This window comes from Temnothorax nylanderi, unplaced genomic scaffold (genome assembly GCF_030848795.1).
Source record: "Temnothorax nylanderi isolate EJ_2023f unplaced genomic scaffold, tnyl_v1.0 TNYL_tig0003_pilon, whole genome shotgun sequence".
Taxonomy (NCBI): Eukaryota; Metazoa; Arthropoda; class Insecta; order Hymenoptera; family Formicidae; genus Temnothorax; species Temnothorax nylanderi.
The window spans coordinates 1,929,509-1,951,209 of record NW_027249065.1 but is presented as its reverse complement, the minus strand read 5'-3'; the positions used below and the strand labels follow the sequence as shown (position 1 = coordinate 1,951,209).

The window sequence follows — 21,701 nt, the reverse complement described above, 5'->3', positions numbered from 1 at the left end:
CGGATTGCCGGGGCGCGCGCGAATATGCGCGAACGTAAACATAAGGAAGTCATTAATCGTGCCGGTACCCGCGGTGGCTATCTTCGGCCCGTGCAAAAGGACCGAGCTGAGCCGCATCCGCGGCTGATGCACGCACAAATGCGACTACGAGGCTTCCGTACGAGTTGTACCACGACGTGTCCCGAGGGACGACATTCCGTGCAGTCTCGTTTCGGAACGGAGCGAAGAAGAGATAAGATCGTATTAATTCACGATGCGATAACGCATCACGCACTAATAGGATATTAATAATGTCGTGTCACGAAACGCACAAAAAAATATACATGTATATGTATATATATATAGACACGCATAGTCATGTTCCATTTCATTTATTAGAAAATTGATCACGGCATTTATTATTAAATTTATCACTAATCTGTTATTAATTAGTGAATTGCGATTTTTATTGCAAATTTGTTAATTATCGTTTCGCTCATCATTTCTATTAAAACACAACTGAGGAATTTTGATTCTATAAATTTTAGCTTTCAACTCGAAACACTAATTTGATTACATTTTCCTTTCAACGCGTAAAAGATAGGGTTCAGTGTCGATGTTCTTATGCCGTATGCGGAACGGGGGATCTCGGCGAGTTGGAATCCGCGGGCAGGCCGCAGCAACGCTAACGATTATCGCGTCGGACGTAGAAATGAACGCCAACGCTCGAAAGGTAGACGCTCGGAACGACTATCGATCGTTTCTCCGGACTCTGGTCTTCGTCAGTACTGTCAGTTGAGTTTCGAGGTCGACGTCCTTTGCAGTTGCACGGCAATCGATAGTGCACGACCGGCTCTTCACGGCGATGGTAAAACCGCCTCTGCCACAATTAATTTACAATGCTTGTCCATTGTAAGCGCCGCTATAAGCTGAGCGGTTTACACTGCTTAGCACGGCCGCGAAGTTGGCGGCGTTATATTTGTAGATCCGGCCGTATCAAAGTTTGATAACGATCGTCGCACAGCCGATCGATAATACGTCGACCTCCTTTCCAAAGGCACGGCACGCCTGCCTTTCGAGACGCATGACACTTCGACATTACGCTTGGTGGAGCCAGCCTTCGAGATTACCTCGAGATATTAACGAGTCATGATCGGAATTACGGCCTCTCGGACGTCAAGTCGAAGATAATTAACCAGTCAGTGCTTCATTATTTTCCCTATTTTTACGCTTAAAGCGATTTACCTTTTTGCTCGGTCGCGTCCTTGCATTATCATATAAACTTGAAAATCTAAATTAACATAAAAATCATATACACAGTAAAAAATTTTGTGTCAATGGAAGTCCACTCTCAATTTTGTGTTAAAATAACTCATTCATCGTGTTATTTTTGACATTTAGAAATGTTATAAATGTCGATATAACATTTCTAAATGTCAAAAATAACACGATGAATGAGTTATTTTAACACAAAATTGAGAGTGGACTTCCATTGACACAAAATTTTTTACTGTGTATGTATGAAAATAAAATTAAAAAAATTAAAGAAGATATATGCAATATTAGAATAAAGGAGAATTCGCTGTAGGACAAGAGGAAATTAAAGTCAAACAAAAATAAAAACGGAAACTTTCGCCTGCCGTATCGATTTTGCGAATCGTTTCGTAAAGCTCTAATAATCCACTGCTAAATTAACTGTCAGTCCAAACGTCAATTTACAGCTCGAGTGCCAACGCTCAACGGGCTTTCTACGCGTCTCGGGACGCACCCCTGCAGATTAATCAGCCTACATTTTCAATGTGTTTCACATGTTGCTCACCTCGATACTCGCAAAAAAAAGAGGTACCCGGGGCGGGCGGACATGTTCCGCGAAGGAACACGCGGTGTACTACTATGCCGGTAAATATCATACAGGCTGCACAGAGAGACGAGAAAGGAAGACGAAAAGATTCGCCTCAGACCCGTCCGGAATGTGGGCGTGCAGCAGCGCTGCGCTGCTGCATACATATGCACCGACGATGTCCGGGAAGCCGGAGTCAGCCGGCTGATATGTACACTCGAAACTTTACCACCCTCGTGCTTTTTTTCCCCCTCGGTTATCTCGTTTCCCCTTCGACGCGATAATTCGCCCCACTTTCACGCGCGAGTCAACTTTGTGAGTCAACCCGACGTTTCAGGGAATCGCGCGAACCACGAAGACGTTCGATTTTACGCGAAAAATATTGTATTTCGATTCTATTCGGAAAACAGACATAGAATCTACGGAAGAATCGCTTCGACCTCATTTGGCTTTATTTTAATAAGAATATTAGAATGTATCGGAGACTTTTATATATAAGACTCGCGAAAGTAAAAATTCTACTGCTTTCACACACACACACACACACACACACACACACACACACACACATCTGTGTGTGAATGGAATTTTATTTTTCATTCGAATGCCAAGATGTCACTTTGTTTTTTACGGATTTCTGACTTTAATGTCGCACGAATTTTATTACGCCGACCGCACACGTGCGGGGCGAGCATTTTATTCAGATATTTTTCAACGGATCCAGGCGGGCCCTCGAACAAGCCTCGACCTCGCGATCGAAGGAGAGAGAATCCGGTCGGGCAACGCGCTCGGTGGGGAACGGCGGGGGGAGATCTACGTAGGGATCGTGACGATCAGGTTCGTCGGACCGGCTCTCTTGCGTAATACGGCCCTGAGCCATAGTCTTACAACGGTAATGGAAGCCCAACTCTCGTCGGGCTTCCTCTCCTACGATCCCAACAACAAAACCCGTTCCTTTCTTACAATTTAACGATCGGATGGACGGACGCGTCAGAATTCATGTAGCCCGAGCGACGATTCAAAAAAAAGAAAGAGAGAGAGAGAGAGAGAGAGAGAGAGAGAGAGAGAGAGGGAAAGGAGAGAAAACATCTTCCGGAAAAAGGGGACCATGTTACACAGGCCGACTAGCCTTGTTTCTCGAGAACCGTTCCTTTACTAACTTTACTAGTTTACTACAAGAAGATATCGATGCTCGCGGGAAATCTGCCCGAGTCGCATGGTGAATTTACGTTTCCCGACAAGAAACACCTCCCGCGAGATTTGGAAAAGGAGAGGAAAGCGACATCCCTGGAAAACGAAAATTTGTCGCGCGATCCGGATAACATATCATCGCAACGACAGATCGAAAAGAGTACCAATCGATCGTTTAAAGAACGCCCACGAATTTTCTGTCTGTTATGCATTGGAAAGTAAGTAAATGTCGAAGATCAAAAGCTATTCACGTCCGATATCGTAAAATCAAGCCAATAAAGATATAGAGAAAGTCGGATAGCGAAAAAAACGATCTTGTTGGTTACTCTTGCGAGTAGGCAATCGTCGTATTGGCTAAGTGACAGTAACTTTATAAATAATAAAAAGAAGTGGAGAGTGCAAAAGAGAAAGAGCGGTGTAATAAAACTCGTCATTCGGACGACACAATTTGCTTTAATAAGAACAACAACAAAACAGTTCCGGTAATTCCTTAATTATTGGATAAACATTTACCAAGTTATCACGGATTAAAAGTACATTTTTTGGTCATTAAATTAATTATGCCTCGTTCTTATTGTCAGTTTGAAAAATCATCAACTTGAGATTCAATGTTTGCAATAAACATGACGGTACGCGAGTGAATCGACGAAAATACCGTAAGTGCTAAACACTGCGCTCCGGATACCGCGAAGGATATCGACAAAAGTGGCGTTTTAAATCCAGGAGCAAGACGGAAAGAATCGTGCGGGATGAAGCCGCGGAGGAGAGGAGAGGACGCGTCATAATGAGTCGCGTTTGCGGAGGCAAGCAGAGCGTGGCGGAGCGGGCCAGTGAACATCGCATTCGCGTCCGCGATCTCGCCGCGATCTCTCACGTGCGTGTAATGTGTATCCGTGCTTCGTACGCAACGAACGAAATACGGTCGCGAACGCGAACGCGAAATCCGCGGACAGCTCGGTGATTCCGACTGGGATCATCGCTTTTTCGGGATACGCGATAGGCGATCGTGGGCACATCCGCCGCCGCCACCGCAGCCGCCGCCGCCTGACCCCAATACCGGTTTGGCCGCGGTTATTTATAGAACGTTATTGCGACGGTTAGGCGATCACTGCGAAAATTATGGCGTTATTATCGCACGCAAAAGATCCATGCGTTTCGCAATCGCGTTGATGATGAATCAACGTTAATCAGCGAATTTTGGCTCGATCGTGAACAAATACGCTCAAACGAGTAACATACTTGATGAAGTATAGACGAAGTATTTGACAGATTTAAAAATTTATATAAATTATAATTAATAAAATTTTGCTAGAAATATAAATAGTGGTTTGTTTTTTAAACCTACAGAACGCATTTTTCGAGTCTTTTGAAATATGGAAATTTATTTTAGCGATTGGAGGAACGCCCGTCGTTTGTGCGATGCAAAGACATTGAGAGCACTTGAAAGTACTATACTGTAACGGAGAAAATGGGCAGGGATGCAGATAGGCGGAATCGCTTTCTAAACACGGACGGACGAGCGCGTTATCCCGATTAAAGCTCAAGCAATCTGGAATCCCAACGAAGAAGTAAAATTCGCGGAAATTTTCACGGAGAGTCCGCGCGAGAAGCCAATTCTGTCCGCGTCGCGGATCGTAATGACATACAGTCGCGTTAATTGCACGGCTAATTGCGAGCGCACGTATATAGGTATAGGTGCCTGTGTGAGAGGATGCGCCGATCAAAACCTTCTTTATCTATTATCTCTTCAGTCTATTTGCCTGCGAGAGGGAAACCGCGAGTCACGGTGAAAACCCGCCAGTAATTGCCTGAGAATTTGGGTTAGACCACTTGCCTGTCTCGCACCTGCCGGTATGTCGCGCCTCCGCACCTGCATCGTGAATAACATCGACGTAAATTGACGGTAAACTGATGACGACACGCGTGTTTCGACCGGTGCGCGAAATAATAACGAGCAACAACGACCGAACTGTCAGACAGTTGCCATCACGTTGATAATTCGTGTCGCGCGCGGCTAATTTTCTTAAGATTTCTTCCGGAGATTTGCGAAATCTTTAAGAGTCCATAAATTAAATTACTAGAAATTAAATCCATAAATTAAATACCTAGCAATTCTATTTTTAAAATGTATAATTTTTCTAAATATTAATAGATCACGATGTGTCTCCAATATTATTAGCTTCGCAATTTAATATAATTTAATTAAATACTATAACGTCACGATTTCAAGGTGTACGTGATTTTACAATGGTACGTTTTTGTGATGCGTGAGATTTTTAAAAATCCGGACGGACAGAAATCTCGAAAAATTTTTCTATCGTAGCGTGCACTAAAAAAATATACTCGCCGGAGCAATCCTTTTTTTTTCCACCAAGGCATATCGGAGCTCGAAAAGTGGGGCATCCAGGCCGCAGAATGCGCAACTTTTCCAACTTCCACAGATTCCGCGGAGCGTTTCCGCGACCGTAATTACGCACGGACGCGCGTAACAAGGGCTCCTAATTAGCCTAATGAAATCTGCTAATGAAATACACTCGATCCCGACGCGCCGATTCGAATATCTATCGCGTTGCTCTAGAATCGCGCGCTGAAAATGTAAACACGACCGTTAATACATCGCTAATGTTAGGTATATACTATATATTGACCTCCAGCACTCGTGTCTACATTCAGCTTCCACGTAGTATTCAATATTCAATCGAGCCTTTTGAACGCGGTCTCTAGCTATCACGCGCATGCTTTTCCTCGCGTCTAAATAAATTACAAGCTGGAGCGTATTAATTTGCTAGGAAACTTCAATTAAGACTATATATAAGTAATAAAAAAGAAAGTATAGTCATGTAAGCTTGATTGATTGAAACACAGATAAAGGGTTAATTTACTGTTTCGCCAAATGGTGCGAAACGTTGATTAAATGATACGATCGAGAAGGTAAATTGAATTCCATTGTAGAGCTTCTGACGAAATGTAATAAAACTGCGATGTGGCAAGAGGCAGTTACGACACATCGAATATTTTATTGGTGGATGTCAGTTATCAGAGACGCCGCGTAATCGTAACAAATAAGTGTTATCCAATTTTTACTCTAATTCCATTAGTGCCTATTACAACGTCACGGCTGATAAATCGGAGTGGGCATAACGCAATAAATCACGTCTAGTGCGCACCAACGATCTTAATCCGCGCACATTTGCCTACATCCCGTTGCGTTACAATGATGCATCGCCGTATCACGAGCGCCGCGGAAAAAGATAGACATCGTGTTATTTCGAAGTGATCGATTCACTTGTCATGATTCATGGATCACTTGAGGAACATATCGTCAATAAGTATATTCAATTTTTGGAACCAAAGCATGAAGTCTCTTACAACGTTGCATCGATCTTGTAACAATTTTTATATAAACAATTCAATTTATATAAATTCTCCTTATTTGTAGTCCACCTTATGTAAAATACATACAAAATAAAATAATTTTTTAAATCTTTGAATTTTCGCTTATACATAAATGTATTAAAATTAATACATTTGTATCTTGTTGACAATTTAAAATTCTTTAATTAAAATTTGGATTGAATTTGAAACACTTTCAAATTAAAGCTTTCAGACTAGAGTCGAAAGAAAAATATGAATAATTGCAGAAATCCTTATTCATATACGAGCGCTGCGCAATTATCGCTTCTGATAAATATAACTTCTGATGCCATATGTTCATAATTAATTCGAAATCATACTTATTTGAATGGGAATTCAATCGAGTCTCGGGACTTTCGATTTAAGCATCGGATTTTATGTTCCATAAGAGCGCGTTTCGCAAGAATTTAATACCCGTGATCTCGAGGCGCCTACACACGTGCGCGAGTACGATTTCACCGTAATTTGCGCGGCCACGAATCCACGTGACAACGTGAGGAGAGGATGTCGCGCGTTCGCGAGGTCTTCCGTGCGTCAGTGAAAACGAAGACTGATCTCTCGAAATCCGGCTCGCACCGGCGCGGCGCGGCGCGGCGCCGGCGTTTCCGGAGTTCGGACGTCGCCAGAGAACTTTCTCCCATCGTACTCGACTCGCTCGCGTGCGTATGGAAATAGCGAAGCTCGTGCGTTCGCCGCTCTGATTTTCGATCGAGACATATCGTGTAACGTCGATCGCGTGCGTTTATTTTAATTTTGACGTTTGCGTCACGTCAAAACGCTCGCGGACGCTGCTCCGAGAACGTCTGACCTATTTCTGGCACCGTAAAAAACGACATGTTGCGATAAAAACTCGTAAAAAGAAATAGTTTTTTCCATTTCCATCTTTGATAATACCTACATGTAAACACACAAATAATCAAATGTCCTGAAAATCGTTATTAATTAAAAATAATTGTTGTATTAGCGACGAGATATTAACAATCGATAATAAACAGATCAGTACGGCGGAAGATATTATTCCTTTTAATGGGAATAATCGTATGTATCTACAGAAGAGATTATACTTCGTGTTACGTCGTACATCGGGCTAATTGCACGAGAACGTACGGTGCGTGCAATTAAAAATCATGTCGAGCAGAATAAGAAAATAATTAAGCCTGAGATGAATAAGGAGAAAAACATCCTGCGTATGCATTCGACGAGACACCAGGCTTACGCAAAGCCGTTTCCCTGATATTATCGCAACCTTCCGACAAGAGCAGCAGCGACGAGAAAGCTTTCTTGACCCGCTGTTAACTGATTCACCAAGGAACATCTCTAAAGGTACTAATCTAGATATAATGTACTCTAGCGTCGCAAGGGAAAATTAATAAGCTTTTGTAAACTAAAGATAAAAGTTCCGCGACAAAGTAAACAAACACCACAATTAAAAACTTAAAGACAGACAAATAAAATATTTTTACAAATTATTTTATGAACTAAAGATAATAAACTCCGTGACAAAGTAAACAAAAATCGCAATTAAAAGCTTAAAAATAGATAAATAAAATACTTTTACGAAATATTTGATAAACTAAAGATAATAAACTCCGCGACGAAGTAAATGAAAATCGCAATTAAAAACTTAAAGATAGATAAATGAAATATTTTTACAGGTTTAACTTGTGTGTTAAACTTATATATAATTGATGTAAAATACCAATGATCCTTGACATTCAATATTCTGATAGCCTGACACGGTAAATCCTTAGTGGATCTTTGTTTCTATCAGTCATTCCGCGGATCCTTAACGCAACCTAATTCTCGTCCTTTGTTACACCAAAGTGGATCAAGCACCATCGAAACGTCACGAGCATAAGTTCTCATTTTCACGACCCGTTTACGCCGCGGATCCTGATCTTCTCGTGCCCCGATTGTTTAGTATTATGCAATATCATCGAAATCACATTCAGTAATTCGATACCTAACAATTTCACATCATCGCAGATATCCTTGGCATCACGAGTCTTTGTTTTTACACGATCCATTTTTTTTTTAAATGGATTCCCATTTCCACGTGTCCCACGACGCGAATGTGGATTATGCAGGACGATTCTCGGTGCGGCTATGCTTAAATTATTTTACGGCCGACCGTAAACCTCGACGGCGACGAATGTGGCAAGAGCACGTGCATGTATACGCTAACCAACAGTGCGCGATCATTACCATCGCCGCCGCCGCGGCCAACACATCGTCATCGTCATATCAGCCGCGCTATTGCTCTCCCTCTCTTTCTTCTAGAACCACCTCTAGGCAGCGGAGCCTGCCGGCTAGCGTAAGGTTAAAGACCTTATCCGCGAACCAGTTTCGATCGGAGAAAAGCCGATGTATACCGAGACGAGGGCACGAGTTGCGTGTGCGTGTCTGCACGCGGTTAGATCCTCGATTCGATTCGATCGCGATCCGTGATAACTCCTTTGAGCTACGTGCTCCATTTTACTTCGTATATACTAACCACGTCGCTCCGACGCGGACGGCCGCGGCGCGACGATGAATCCACCTGGTTACCGGCGAAGGGCTTCCCTATCGAGAACGTGTGCGTGTGCACGCTCGTTAAGTAAATGCCGCCTAGACGAGTCAACCTGCGCCCGATAAGAGACGAGACGACGCATCTTGACAAAAAATACGTCACCAGATTCAGCGCTCTCGAATTTAGTACAGACACCATTTCGTCTACAAAAAAAGTAAATTTTTTTATATTATAAAAGCATTTATCAAAGTAATTAACATTCTGTGAAATAGGCAGAAAACTATCCTGGTAATCTTCTGACTAAATAAAAATACGCGCTCTTTAAGAATAAAATATTGCCCGTTTCAACAGTGATTTTATGGGCCTAATTGAACCTTATAACTTTATTCGCTGAATATATTGGCTTCTTTTCAGTTAAGACGCTCCCTCCTAAACTGCAAGTTGTATTATAATTGCGACGTAATAATGGGTTACAGATGCAGCTATTGAATCGCGATTAAAAGCCGCGCGATGAAGACGTTAATCTCCTTAATTGCGCCTCGCGATCGTTATCGAATAAGCGATTACGCGATGCTGAACGTCGACGACGATCAAGCTGGATCATTGTCGCGAGAGTAAACAGAAGTGGCTTACGAGTTTCGAAGTCGCGACAAAAATGCGATTAATTATGATCGATGGACGATAGAATCGGCGAAAGACATAGGCCCGTATTCTCAATTCACTTTTATCGGATAAAAGCGCACTTTTATTTCTGAAATGCTATAGTATGTGTAACGTAAACTATAGCCTCTCAGAAATAAAAGCGCGCTTTTATCGATAAAAGTGAACTGAGAATACGGGCCTTACACTTGTGACTCTGGTCCTCTTTTTTCCGCCCGTAGATAGAAACTGACGAATGACGAGCTTTTTTACGAGCACGACGATGCACGTGTGAAACGACGACCGTCGTTAACGACATTCCCGCGTGTTTATCACTTCGCAACCTGCTTCGGAATCCAAACGAATGATGATACCGTTGAGCAAAGTTTAAATATACTCGCGTGCGAGCATTTACGTAAAGCTCTAAGGTAAAGTAGATTTAGAACGCACGCAGAAATTTGCACGCGAGAGATTTACGAGACAGAGAAAATCTGTGCGAGCGCTATAAATGATAAAACTCACACAACAATCTTTGATTTACCGGAAATTCACAAACGAAAGTATGATTCACGAAATCAAAAAATCATATAAATAAAGATTCGCGGATCCAAGCAAAAATAAAAATTTATACTATTCAAAGATTTCTTAAATTAAAGATATTTATACAAATAAATACTTACAAACTTTTCATCTCCTTCTAATTCTTATGAACTAGAAAAAGATAAAAAGTAAGTTAAACCGAGATTAAGGTTAATTTATATTGATAGAAACGGACAATAGAGAAGATTAAAAATATCTGTAGAAACAGGCTTCCGATGGAGCAAAGATTGATAAAGATAAAAATTCGTGGTAACAAAAATCTATGAGATTCAAAGTACAATAGAAATAAAATTCTGTGTAATTAAAAAGTGATAGCTACAAGAACTTATGATACCAAAGAATTATAAGATTAAAGATATTTAAAAATAACTAACCATTGAAGTAAAAATTGATAGACATAAATTCGCAGCAATAAAGATCTGTAAGATCTTAAATAAGAATAAAAATATGTAACAAAGAAAATAATATAAGAATTTATGAGATTAAAGATATAAAAATATGTTTAAAAAAATAAAGCTCAATAGATATAAAAATTTGAAACAGCAAATGTTTCAAAATTTAAAATATAGGTACATAAAAATAAAAATCAAGAATCTGTGGTATTCGAGATCTATAAGATTCGAAGCATGTACATAAAAATCGATGAAACCGAAGATCGGGAAGACGCGAGAGAATCCTCGCTACCAAAGATTCGTGAGATCAAAGAAGACGATACAAATAGAAATCTACGGTATCAAGGGATCGTAGAAAGAGGCACCGAGGTACCGAAGTTCCGGCGTTATCCAGGATCTCGACGATATCGTGATAGCGAGCTACGACAGTGCCGTCGATACCGAAGCTCTGTATAGAGAAGGTGTTCCATTATCGATATTCGAGTATTGAAGGCTCCGATAAAACGGCTATGCGGCCGCACGTGTGGAATATATCGGAGTATATCGGCGTGGTGCCCGAGAGAGATGTGTACTCCGTTCACCAGCATCGGTGCCTGACATTTCAGAGGCGTTCTGCTTTCCTCACCGTGCTCAGCGTTCTAGCGGTTTAGAGGCACGCCTAAACCGGGTCGACGCGATACACCACGACTCTTCTTCGCGTTTCCTGCCTAATGCAACGTGTGCGCGCGTACCTCGTAATAATACCGTGTAATATCAGTTTGAGCGCGCCTGCCTGCCTGCCTGACTGTAAAAAGAGCGAGAGAGCGGGAGAGAGAAAAAGAGACAGACAGAGAAAGAGAGAGGAAGGCGGCCGTGTATTCCAACGCGCAGCGCGTTGCGTAATTCATTGTTTGGATGCAACCCAACGAGCATCCGCGCCATCCGCGCCGAAGTCCCAAAAGAGTCGGCAGGAGTCCTCCCGCTTTCACGTTTCATCATCGCGTGGACTTCGTCCGCTCGCGAGAGGAATAAAAAAAAGGTTATATTAAATTATCTCGTCCCTCTGAAGTATTCCGTAAAAAAAAATTCATTACGAAACACCGAATCTTATTTTTACTATTGAACTTATATCTGTCCCCCGACAACGACCGAAATAAAACGCGTATCGAATGTGTGATGAATTATTAATTAAGTGTGGGTCGATATCTAATCTCTCGTAATGTCAACAATTATCTCATTTGTGACGTAACACGAGTTTCTTCTTTTTAATACGCTTTATTTTGTTTAAGTGCAAGATACTGAGTTGTAAAACAAAGAGAACTTGTTGAGCATTTTTTGAGATATTTTTCAGTGATTTTAATCAAATGTAAATTTTTGGCAAGGCCGCATTTTCACGCAACAATTTCTCCCTCGTATGGCGATCTGGAACCGGCGTTCTGGAATTTACGTTACAATAAGAGCCGACGAGCCCGAGCGACGGAATCAACAAATGCCTGCACGCATTAGTACCAATCCTGCAAATCGCTGATTACATAACGATCCATTATTATCGGTCGGAGGCGCGATCACGTAACCTTGTAACCGTGCCCACCGCGATTACGCGTTCTAATTTTCGAGTGCCTTTTACGCGTCTGGAAATTCGTATACGTTTGTAAAATTTAGTTTTCGTAATCGGACGTTGTTCTCGACAAAAGTGTGCGCGCGTTTATAAATATTTATTCCTCTACTTTGCAATTTCTTTTCTTACGATATTCAACGCGAAGATACACCTCGCCAACATTTGTTCCTACACTTCTTTATCCATGATAGATGAACGTCATGAGACAATGACAGTTAAATAAAAGTTTTATATTCCAAAAAAATACCAAATATATTCTATAAAAATATATCTAGAGATATCAAATAAAGATATCAATTTTCTCTTTAACACTTATAGGTAGTATTATTTTACTTCCTTCCAATTTTTCTTACTTTTCACAAGCAGTAAGCTTGAAAATTCAAGTAATCACGATACCAAATTGATACTCAAGTCAATTCATTGTATCCTCATGATATTCTCAGTTGCGTTCTTAAAAATCTGATTTTTGTGTGCAGAGTGCTTGGCAAAAGAGATGGTAAAATTTTTGTCGGATTCAAAGAACGCTTTGCTAAATAAATTCTCTAACAAGCAATTACATCATTATAGTTAGTACATCGTAATTCACGATGATATGCAAGGTTGCTTTAGATGTAATATTTAGCCTCGCGATCAATGTCGACGCGAAAGTTACACGGCCCGGAAATATTCAAGCCGCGTTTCGAGACGTTCATCACTCGAGGCGAGGCTCTCGGTGAACGCAAATATTTTCGCGGAGCGAATCGCGTGCCGCCTGCGACGAATTAAACGATCGTTCGCGCGATTTTAACGGCCTCGTTGCCACGGGCCACGCGTGCGATCCTCGCCGTCAGTCACGCGCGTAAAAACGTTAAAGCACTTTGCATTTCAAACGACGACGTCAGGCGTATTTCTGCAACGCGTGTTTTATAAACATAAATATCGGGACCGACGTCAGGTGGCCCGATTTCGCGATTCCGCGGACTTCGCCGAACCGCGCCCGCCGTTCTCTCGAAGCGTCGTTTTCACGGACGTCGAAGGGAAAAGTAACCCCGGCGCGGTGTCGAGAGAGATAAAATAATCGCGGAAGAAAAATACGAGCGCGAGAGGAGCTGGCTGAAAACTTTGTTCAAATCCGACAAGCGTTATATCTCGCGAAGTCAAATTCAATCGGAATCTACCTCGCGAGGACGAAATTCAAGTTGGATCCGACCTCGAGCGCGCATTTCGAGGGAGATTTTATACAAGCGAGAATATACGGGCGAGAGAGAGAGAATATCCGAGAAGGCTCGTTTCAAAAATTCCGCGAATAAACGTCGAGATGAAAACAAACACCGGTGCGACGACGCGGTGCGAGCCTTGGCGAAACCTCGCGCTTCGCCGAGCGGATGCGCGAAAATACACGTCGAATACGCGATTCGAGAGATAAACGCACGCGCTTGGTGGAAAAATCACCGCGGATCGTAATTGCGACGTCGTAGTTACTCCCGCCATATCGTCTAATTCGTTTCTGCGAGCTGGTCTTCCGCGGATTCGTTACCCTCGGAGTTCCGTTATTCTCTAAACAACAATACGGAGTATAAACGGAATGCGAGTTCAATCGCGGAGGCACGTAGAAATTTTTTCCTCCCTCGATCGCAATCTTATTCTCGGCTCGCCGTAATCCCCGATAGATTCTCGTTCCGCGATCCGAGAAATTAAACAGACGTTCGAGTCTCATGCAACGCTCGCCGCGAGATATTTCTCGTGTTTAGCATCGTCGAGTTTTAGCGGTATTTGCACTTCGCTCGAGCGCAATTAAATTCGCAATTAAATTCGATTAAAATCGTGATTTCTCGCGAGCTCTTATTCCGCCTGAAATGCGCGTTTGTTAAGTGATTTACGCAAACTTAAAGGTCACAAACAAAGAGGAAAATTAAAGATACTAAGTGGTTGTCTTTTACAAGATATTTCTATTAAATTAATCTGACTGAAAGATTCTTAAATAAATTGCAAGCGGAATTTTCTTGAAATAACAAAGCGAGATTATGACTTTTAAATTGTCTTTGAAAAAATCACAGATAAAATGGAAAGTTAAAAATACTAACAATAAGTGAGATTGTCCTTTTCAGAAGATATTTCTATTGAATTAATCTGAGATAAGGATTTTTTTTAACAAATCGCAGATGTAATTTTCTTAAATAACAGAAGGAGATTGTGATTTTTAAATTATTGGCTTCGTAAGTTTAAAAATCTCGAATAAAGAGAAAAAATTAAAGATACCGAGTGATTGTCTTTTATAAAACATTTCTATTGAATTAATCTGAGCTAAGAATTTTTCAAACAAATTGCTGATGTGAATTTTCTCAAATAACAGCGAGTTATGGTTTTTAAATTATTGGCTTCGTAAATTAAAAAAAAATCACAAATAAAAGGAGGAAAGTTAAAGATACCAAGTTCTCTTTTATAAAATATTTCTATTGAATTAACCCGAGTTTTTTAAATAAATTAGACGCGACATTTTTTTTTAATAACAAAGGAAGATTGTGGCTTTTAAATCATCGGCGTTTGAGCATGAGAAGTCTTCGCGAATCAATTAAATAGCAAATAAATAAGCGAGTCGTCTTTCCTCGCTTGGCCTCCAATGCTCGTTAACGCGCTTCTAATCTTACGGCCAATTTCAGAGATACCTAATAGCGAAATACGAAAGATTATGGCGGATGATGTTTCCTCTCTCGCCAAGGTAAAACCGGATTCCGCGACAACGATTGAATTACTACGTACAGCTCCAGCCGTATAGCGAACACCCGAAACCGTCGCGATTCAATTCAAAATGCACGATCGTGGTCCGCGATTAAATGCGATTAAATAATAAATCCGGGGGCGCGTCTCCGCTGTACGATTTGACGGCATCGGCCGTCACGAGTCGTTGCACTTTTCCATGGCCAACAGGTGGTGGTGGCTCCGCTCCGCGAGCGAGAAAACGCGGCCGAAAGGGAGCCCCCGAAAGTACGACGCGCTCGCGCAATAATACACACAGGACTCACGCACATTTACGCGCTACATACCTCGAAAATCCTCCGATGAATCTCGGCGCGGCGGCGACGACGCTACCGATCCGACGAGGTCCTTCGGCTCTCCTCCGTCTCTCACTCGGCCGCTATGAAGTTAGCTCCGAAAAGAAGGACTCCCTCGGGCGATCCTCTTGAAGTCCGAGAGACACAGAATGTTTCACACGATACTCGCGGATACTCCGGCACGAGGACGACGGACACGCGCGAACCTGTCGCGCCGCGACGCGCGACTGTTACGGGAACGGGCGTTTCGTATTCGCGAGACGGAGCGTACGAAATCGCGCAACGCGACGGCGCGACGACGACGACGACGCAAGGAGAAGAAACGGTTGCGACCGACGCGACGCGAAGATGAAACACGGAGTGGGACCTGTGGGACAGTGGGACCGGTGGGACGGGAGAGCTGCGCAACGAGCGCTCGGCGGCCGTTACACGAGTGACGACGGAGATAGCCGAGCGCTAGCGGCGGCTCGGCGGCACGGCGGCGCGGCGGCGGCGCGACACGAGCGGCGGCGAAGATAACCGACCGCGGCCGACGATTCAAACGGCAAACGACTCGCGCCACTCGCGCGGCAGGCGCACTTTACTCCGAACTCTCTCGTACTGTTCAGCCCGCGTATCGGCGTACGGTTATCGGCGATTGATAAATGTTCTTCTTACATTAACTTTTGGCAATACAGAAAAGTAAGCAAATAAATCAATCGGCAGGGAAAGAATATTATCTCGATATTAACGAACCCGTTAACCGCAAGTATTAAATTAAGCAAGATCTATTAAAAGGATTAATGGTGTTTCTCTCTCATTGATTCTATTAAAAGGATGTTTCGGAATTGAGGTTATTATGCAAATTAGTATCTGTGTTAATATTATTCGCGTAATCCATAACGCTGTTTATTCATTGTCGTTTACAGATCGAAAGCTCGAAGTGACACGCGAATCACGGACAACGAAATGAAATGAAGTGAAACGTTATCGTTTGAAATGAAATTTTGTGTTTTTCGTAGAATTGTAACGCGTTGCGCACGAATTGTTATGCGATCGTTATATTCCAGCTAACAATAAATTTGCGTGTGATTTATCCATTAGATAATTTCATTCTCGCGATTTAAAACTCTAGTAAAATCTAATAAATTACATTTCATAAATATTCGCTCGATCGAGCGGAGCAGATTTCATTCTTTCAATGAATAACGCGCGATGATAGACAGTACGCATGATGTGAATTATATTGTAAAGTTAAATATTTCAAGGCAACAATAGTCCGGCCGGCACGCGGCCTCGGCGTTTGTTTACGCGCGGCGTACGCCGCGCCGCGCCGGTTTACATGTTATTAGATGCTTTCCATTTACATCAAAACTCAGATAATTCTCACTTGTGACGTCATTCTGTCTTTATCATTCATTATATAATTGCCAAAAAGGATAGTACGACGTCACAAATGAGAATTATCTGAGTTTTGATGTAAATGGAGAGCACCTATTGATATCACTTGGCGAGACTCGGGCGAGCAGTTAACGGGCTCGCTACATCGGCATCGTATTGTAGTCATTCTTCAAAACACAATCATCCCTCGGGAGTAGATAAGCGCGGATATTTCGCGAGCTCCGCTTATCTCACATAAGAATCGCAGTGAAGAACTGATAATTAGATAACCGATATATCTATGAGCAACAGTTATTTTATTAACAATTCTCGAAATATCTGCCGCGTCGCGTTTTGATCCCCTCCGCGCTCCGGTTTAAACTTAATCTACTCAATTATCATTTCCGGATTGACCCGTGAATCATCGAGCCGAATAATTCGATCGATCAGTTTAATATTAAAATAATTTAATAATATTTTGTGTACCTACTTTACGAGACACTTACACAATACATTTTCGGGAGTGCCATACAAAAAGTGCCGCGCGAACTCGTCTTTCGGTGATTAGGCGCGATCGTAATTAAGAATGAGTGCAACAGAAGTACGTTTGAAAAGGAACAGGAAGGGGAGAAAGACAGCTGGTCGAGAGGAAGACGAGAGGGCATCGGCATAGTTACAACTCTGCTGCGCATCGTATTGGTGAGTGCGAAATTATTTTTTATTTTATATTTCAAGTAATAGATCTGTGAATATTATACGATATCTCACAGATCCGTTGCTTCGAGATGGATGGCTACAATTTAATACGCGAATGTTTAATAAGGGACAATAAGTATATAATTGTCAATGTATTTCGGCGACTCAATGCATGCATGCAAGAATTCACATGTAAAAAGTTCATCGAATAAAGCTTGCTATCATTGACGCGTTATCTATTATTGATTGGCACATTTGGAAGTGCCTTATCGTGCAACAAAACGGCAATTTTGAGAACTGCACGAGTTGCTTGACATTTAAAAAAAATTTCAACTTAGGCATACAAGAAAGAAGAATAAAAAATACATAAAAAACGCATTTAAAAAAATGGACAAAAAACTCATTAAAAAACACATTAAGAAACGCGTTAGAAACTGCATAACATAACTTTTATCAAATAAATTTCTCAACTTTTCAATCTTTTTCAACGGTCTATAAAATAATTAAACACTAAAGTTGCATTTTTCCTATTTCACCGAATGTACCTTAAGAGCACGGTACACAGTAAGCACGTCGCTATAACGTGCTAACTCGTCACGTAACGTTACAGTGACGTCTAAACTAGAATTCGAAACGTGATTAACACGTGTCGCTGCCATGTAATTAACAGTCAAATTCCTGGTGACAGAGACGTTGCAGTAACGTTATACAATCGTGATTTTATGCATCGTGTTGAGCACCTATTGACGTCATTGACAACCTGCTTGACCGGTTTAAAAAAGTTAAGATTTTGTATATTATATACATAAAATACTCGACAGATTAAAATGCATTACTTGGTTGTAGTAAAAATTGAAACAATTTTTATATATAAAATATACAACATGTTTGTTCCAATTGTTGCTACAACCAAGTAATGCAATTTAATCTGTTAAGTACTTTATGTACATAATATAGAAAACCCAATCTTAACTTTTTAAAACTTGTAATAATACTTTTATAATATCTACTATGTAATAATTATATTTACATGATGTATATTTACACAATATTTCTTCTAATGTTTATTATTAAAAATAACATTGAAAAAACACTGCTAGAACAAGTACGGTCGAAATAAATGAATAAATATAATGAAATACAAGAAAGTAGACTTTTCTTCGCCAGTGAATAAATAATGAGGAAAGTAATGTTCGATGCTAACTGGGAATATAGATTTATTATGTCTAACGACGTTTCGACCGTAGATTTCGGTCCTTATCCCCCCATTACTTTCCTTATAATGAAATACGTGTGTGTTATGTTCAAATCTAAATTAAGAACATTATTAATTTTCATTATCTTATTATATTCCGAGATCTAGCAGCGCCAAGTTTTTTGTATTAAATATTTTATTTTAATTAAATATTATCTATATACATTTAAATATTTTCTATTATCTTGCTGAGTTAAAACAGTTTAATTTTTTTAAAACATTTATCATATTTCCTCTTTTTATTTGGCACAATTTCAACACTTTTTTTAAAAAACATTTTTAACATTTTTTAAATTATAAAATGTTGAACAACATTTATTATTTACCTAAACATTCTTCTTATGAAAATTAACACTATGTTGCAATGCTTAATATACAATGCTTAATAACAGTTTTTTATACTAGCACTATTTTTTGTATGGCAATTTTATACTTGGTGTTTCATTAGTACCAAAGTTAGACGCAAACGCTTCTTCTTACGAGAATGGTTTTTTCAGATGCGGTCACTCACTTATTACACGCGGACAAACAATTAAATTTGCCATACAAAATATGACTGTCACTACCCCCATCACGTTGATACACTTTTCAACAGGCCGATCGGCCGAAAGTAGCAGTTTAGTATTATATAAAAGTTAGTTCTCTTTCGTCCCGTTTTCTTCTAAAGCTCTTCTAGATACCTATATAGTTCGCTGATCTTAACTTCGGTCACAGTATCGTTGAAAATACACGATCAGTCTCGCGTCTCGTTCGCTCACGAATACACTTGGCACGAGACACTACCGTGTCTTTATAGTAACGAATGTGTACAGTTCTTTACTGTGACATAGTGTTTCGATTGTAATACATATAGTGAAAATAGATCATTTTCGATAGACGCTTTTTTTTAGCAAAGGTAATGTCTAATTATAGATTAAATTTACAACATAAAATTCCACATAAAATTGTTTAACGCATATTATTAAATAATAAACATTGGCTACGTTTACACCCAGCGACCTGATCGCGGCCTGACCTATATTGTGACCCGAAGTATAGCCCAGTAACTAGGTAAGTTTACCCTACAAAAGGTCAGGTAGTTTTGATTTTTGGATATGTTTTATACTTTGGGGTCCTAATGAAAAATCCAAGTTTTCGACCTTGGCGCACTTCCGCTCGCGCCGCCATCTTGAAAAAATGGAGCACAAAACCGGTTTTTTCGGAATATCTCCTCACCCGTAGGTATTTGGGCAAAAATAGTTATTATCAATTTTGTAGAAGATATAATTCCCTACAACTTTTGTCTGAAACATTTTGTCGTATATCTAATAGATAGCAAGCTACAGCACTGTAAAGTGTAGCAAATTATTAAAAATATCACAAAAGGCCCCGTTTTAAACATATTTTAAATAGAAACAATAAAAACAATAGAAACCTTTTATATTTTTTGTCGCTTTGATGGTCCCGGTTTGTTGGTAACTATGTCCTCACAAACAATATAACTTTCGGTGTTGTTTTGTGAGTCATAATTCTCGATCTCCTCGTGAATCTGCATAACGGAAAGCGTTTCTCCTTCTTCATTTTCACTGTCGATCAGAAGCTCTGGCACATTTTCACACGATTGTCCATTGCAAAATCCACAAATAATGGAGCACTTTAATCCAGCTTTCCTGCAGCCACATGTTCCTCTACATCCTCACACGAAAAATTATTTCGCGAGAAAAATCATCACATGCCTCGGTGATCGAATTGGTGAGACGCCCGCACGGTATGAGGGAGGTCCAGGTTCGAATCCTGGCTAAGGTGATATTTTTCGCAATAAATTCTTTACAGTAATATTTGGGGGGAGGAGATGTTAGATACGATGCGTATCAGCATCAAAAATTAAATCGATTATCGATTTAAAAATATGTAAATGTTCCTACAAGCATGCTGTGTTTCAAGACCGATAATTCAGTTGGTGTACAGTATTTGTTGGAAATAGTATTTACTAAAAATTCACACAAAAAATTATTTTGTTACTTAGATCCAAAAGCTCGGACTAGACGGCATTCTCACATTATATCGATTTTAAATCTTAGAGTCCTATTACTATTGTTAATAATAATAATAATTAATTTATATTATTAGAAATTAATAAACAATAATTATAATAAAATATGCTTAAAAAGGAGCCTTTTGTGAAATTTTTAATAATTTGTTCCACTTTACAGTGCTGTAGTTCGCTATCTATTACATATACAAAAAAATGTTTCAGACAAAAGTTTTAGAGAATTATATCTTCTATAAAATTGATAATAACTATTTTTGCCTAAATATCTACTGGTAAGGAGATATTCCGAAAAAACCGGTTTTGTGCTTCATTTTTTCAAGATGGCGGCGCGAGCGGAAGTGCGCCGAGGTCGAAAACTTGGATTTTTCATTAGGACCCAAAAATATAAAACATCCAAAAATCAGAACTACCCGACCTTTTGTAGGGCAAGACCTATTTTTTCCCCCCTGCTACTGGGCTAGTAGGTCTATAGGTCTAGTCATCATTCGTTTACACCGAAAGAGACCTAAAAATTGACGGAATCTTATTTGGGATCGCCCTGAATTGCAGCGAATCCGAACAAGCAAATAAAGCTTTTAGGATGCATCGCGCGTGATCGCGCGTTTACAATGTTTACATCACAAATGATAACGGCCTATTTCAGGTCGGGTCACTAAAATACGCGGCCTGACCTAAAGCTAGGTCCGGTCGCCTATCAAGTGTTTACAGCAGGCGGCCTAAATAATTTAGGTCGAAAAGGAATGTAGAAACAAGAAAACACGAATTCAACTGTCCTCCTCTCCTTCAATTTTAAACAGAATATACATATTTTTTAAATTTTCTTATGCACATTAAGGTGATGCTGGAGCCGACTGTATAACCGACAAAATTACCATTTTCTATGTTATCGACTATATCTGTCCTTGTATAGACAAAGATATAGACAAGGATAGCACGCTACATTGCACGCACACATACGCACGATACACATCGACATCATACTTTTATATTACGCTTCCAAATCTTGATTTAGGGGGTTTATCGATGTTTTTATTGTTGTGCAATTCAGGGAAACTTGTTTTCGCGTTCGTACCAATGGTATATCTCTTATATGAAATACATCTTGTGACGAGCTGACAGCTCGCCGCAACTCGAGACGCCATATTGGGATAAAAGTAGGATAAGGA

The 21,701-nt window shown here is 40.5% G+C and overlaps 1 protein-coding gene across 1 annotated transcript in view; it reads right to left on the bottom strand.

The window, feature by feature from the left end:
* Positions 1-15,616, bottom strand: part of LOC139771442 (uncharacterized) — a 64,087-nt gene extending 48,471 nt beyond the window's left edge. The window contains exon 1 of the mRNA XM_071704224.1: positions 15,185-15,616. The gene's annotated coding sequence lies outside the window, so the exon portion shown is untranslated. The remainder of the gene's footprint in view (positions 1-15,184) is intronic.
* Between the last annotated feature and the right edge of the window lie 6,085 nt (positions 15,617-21,701).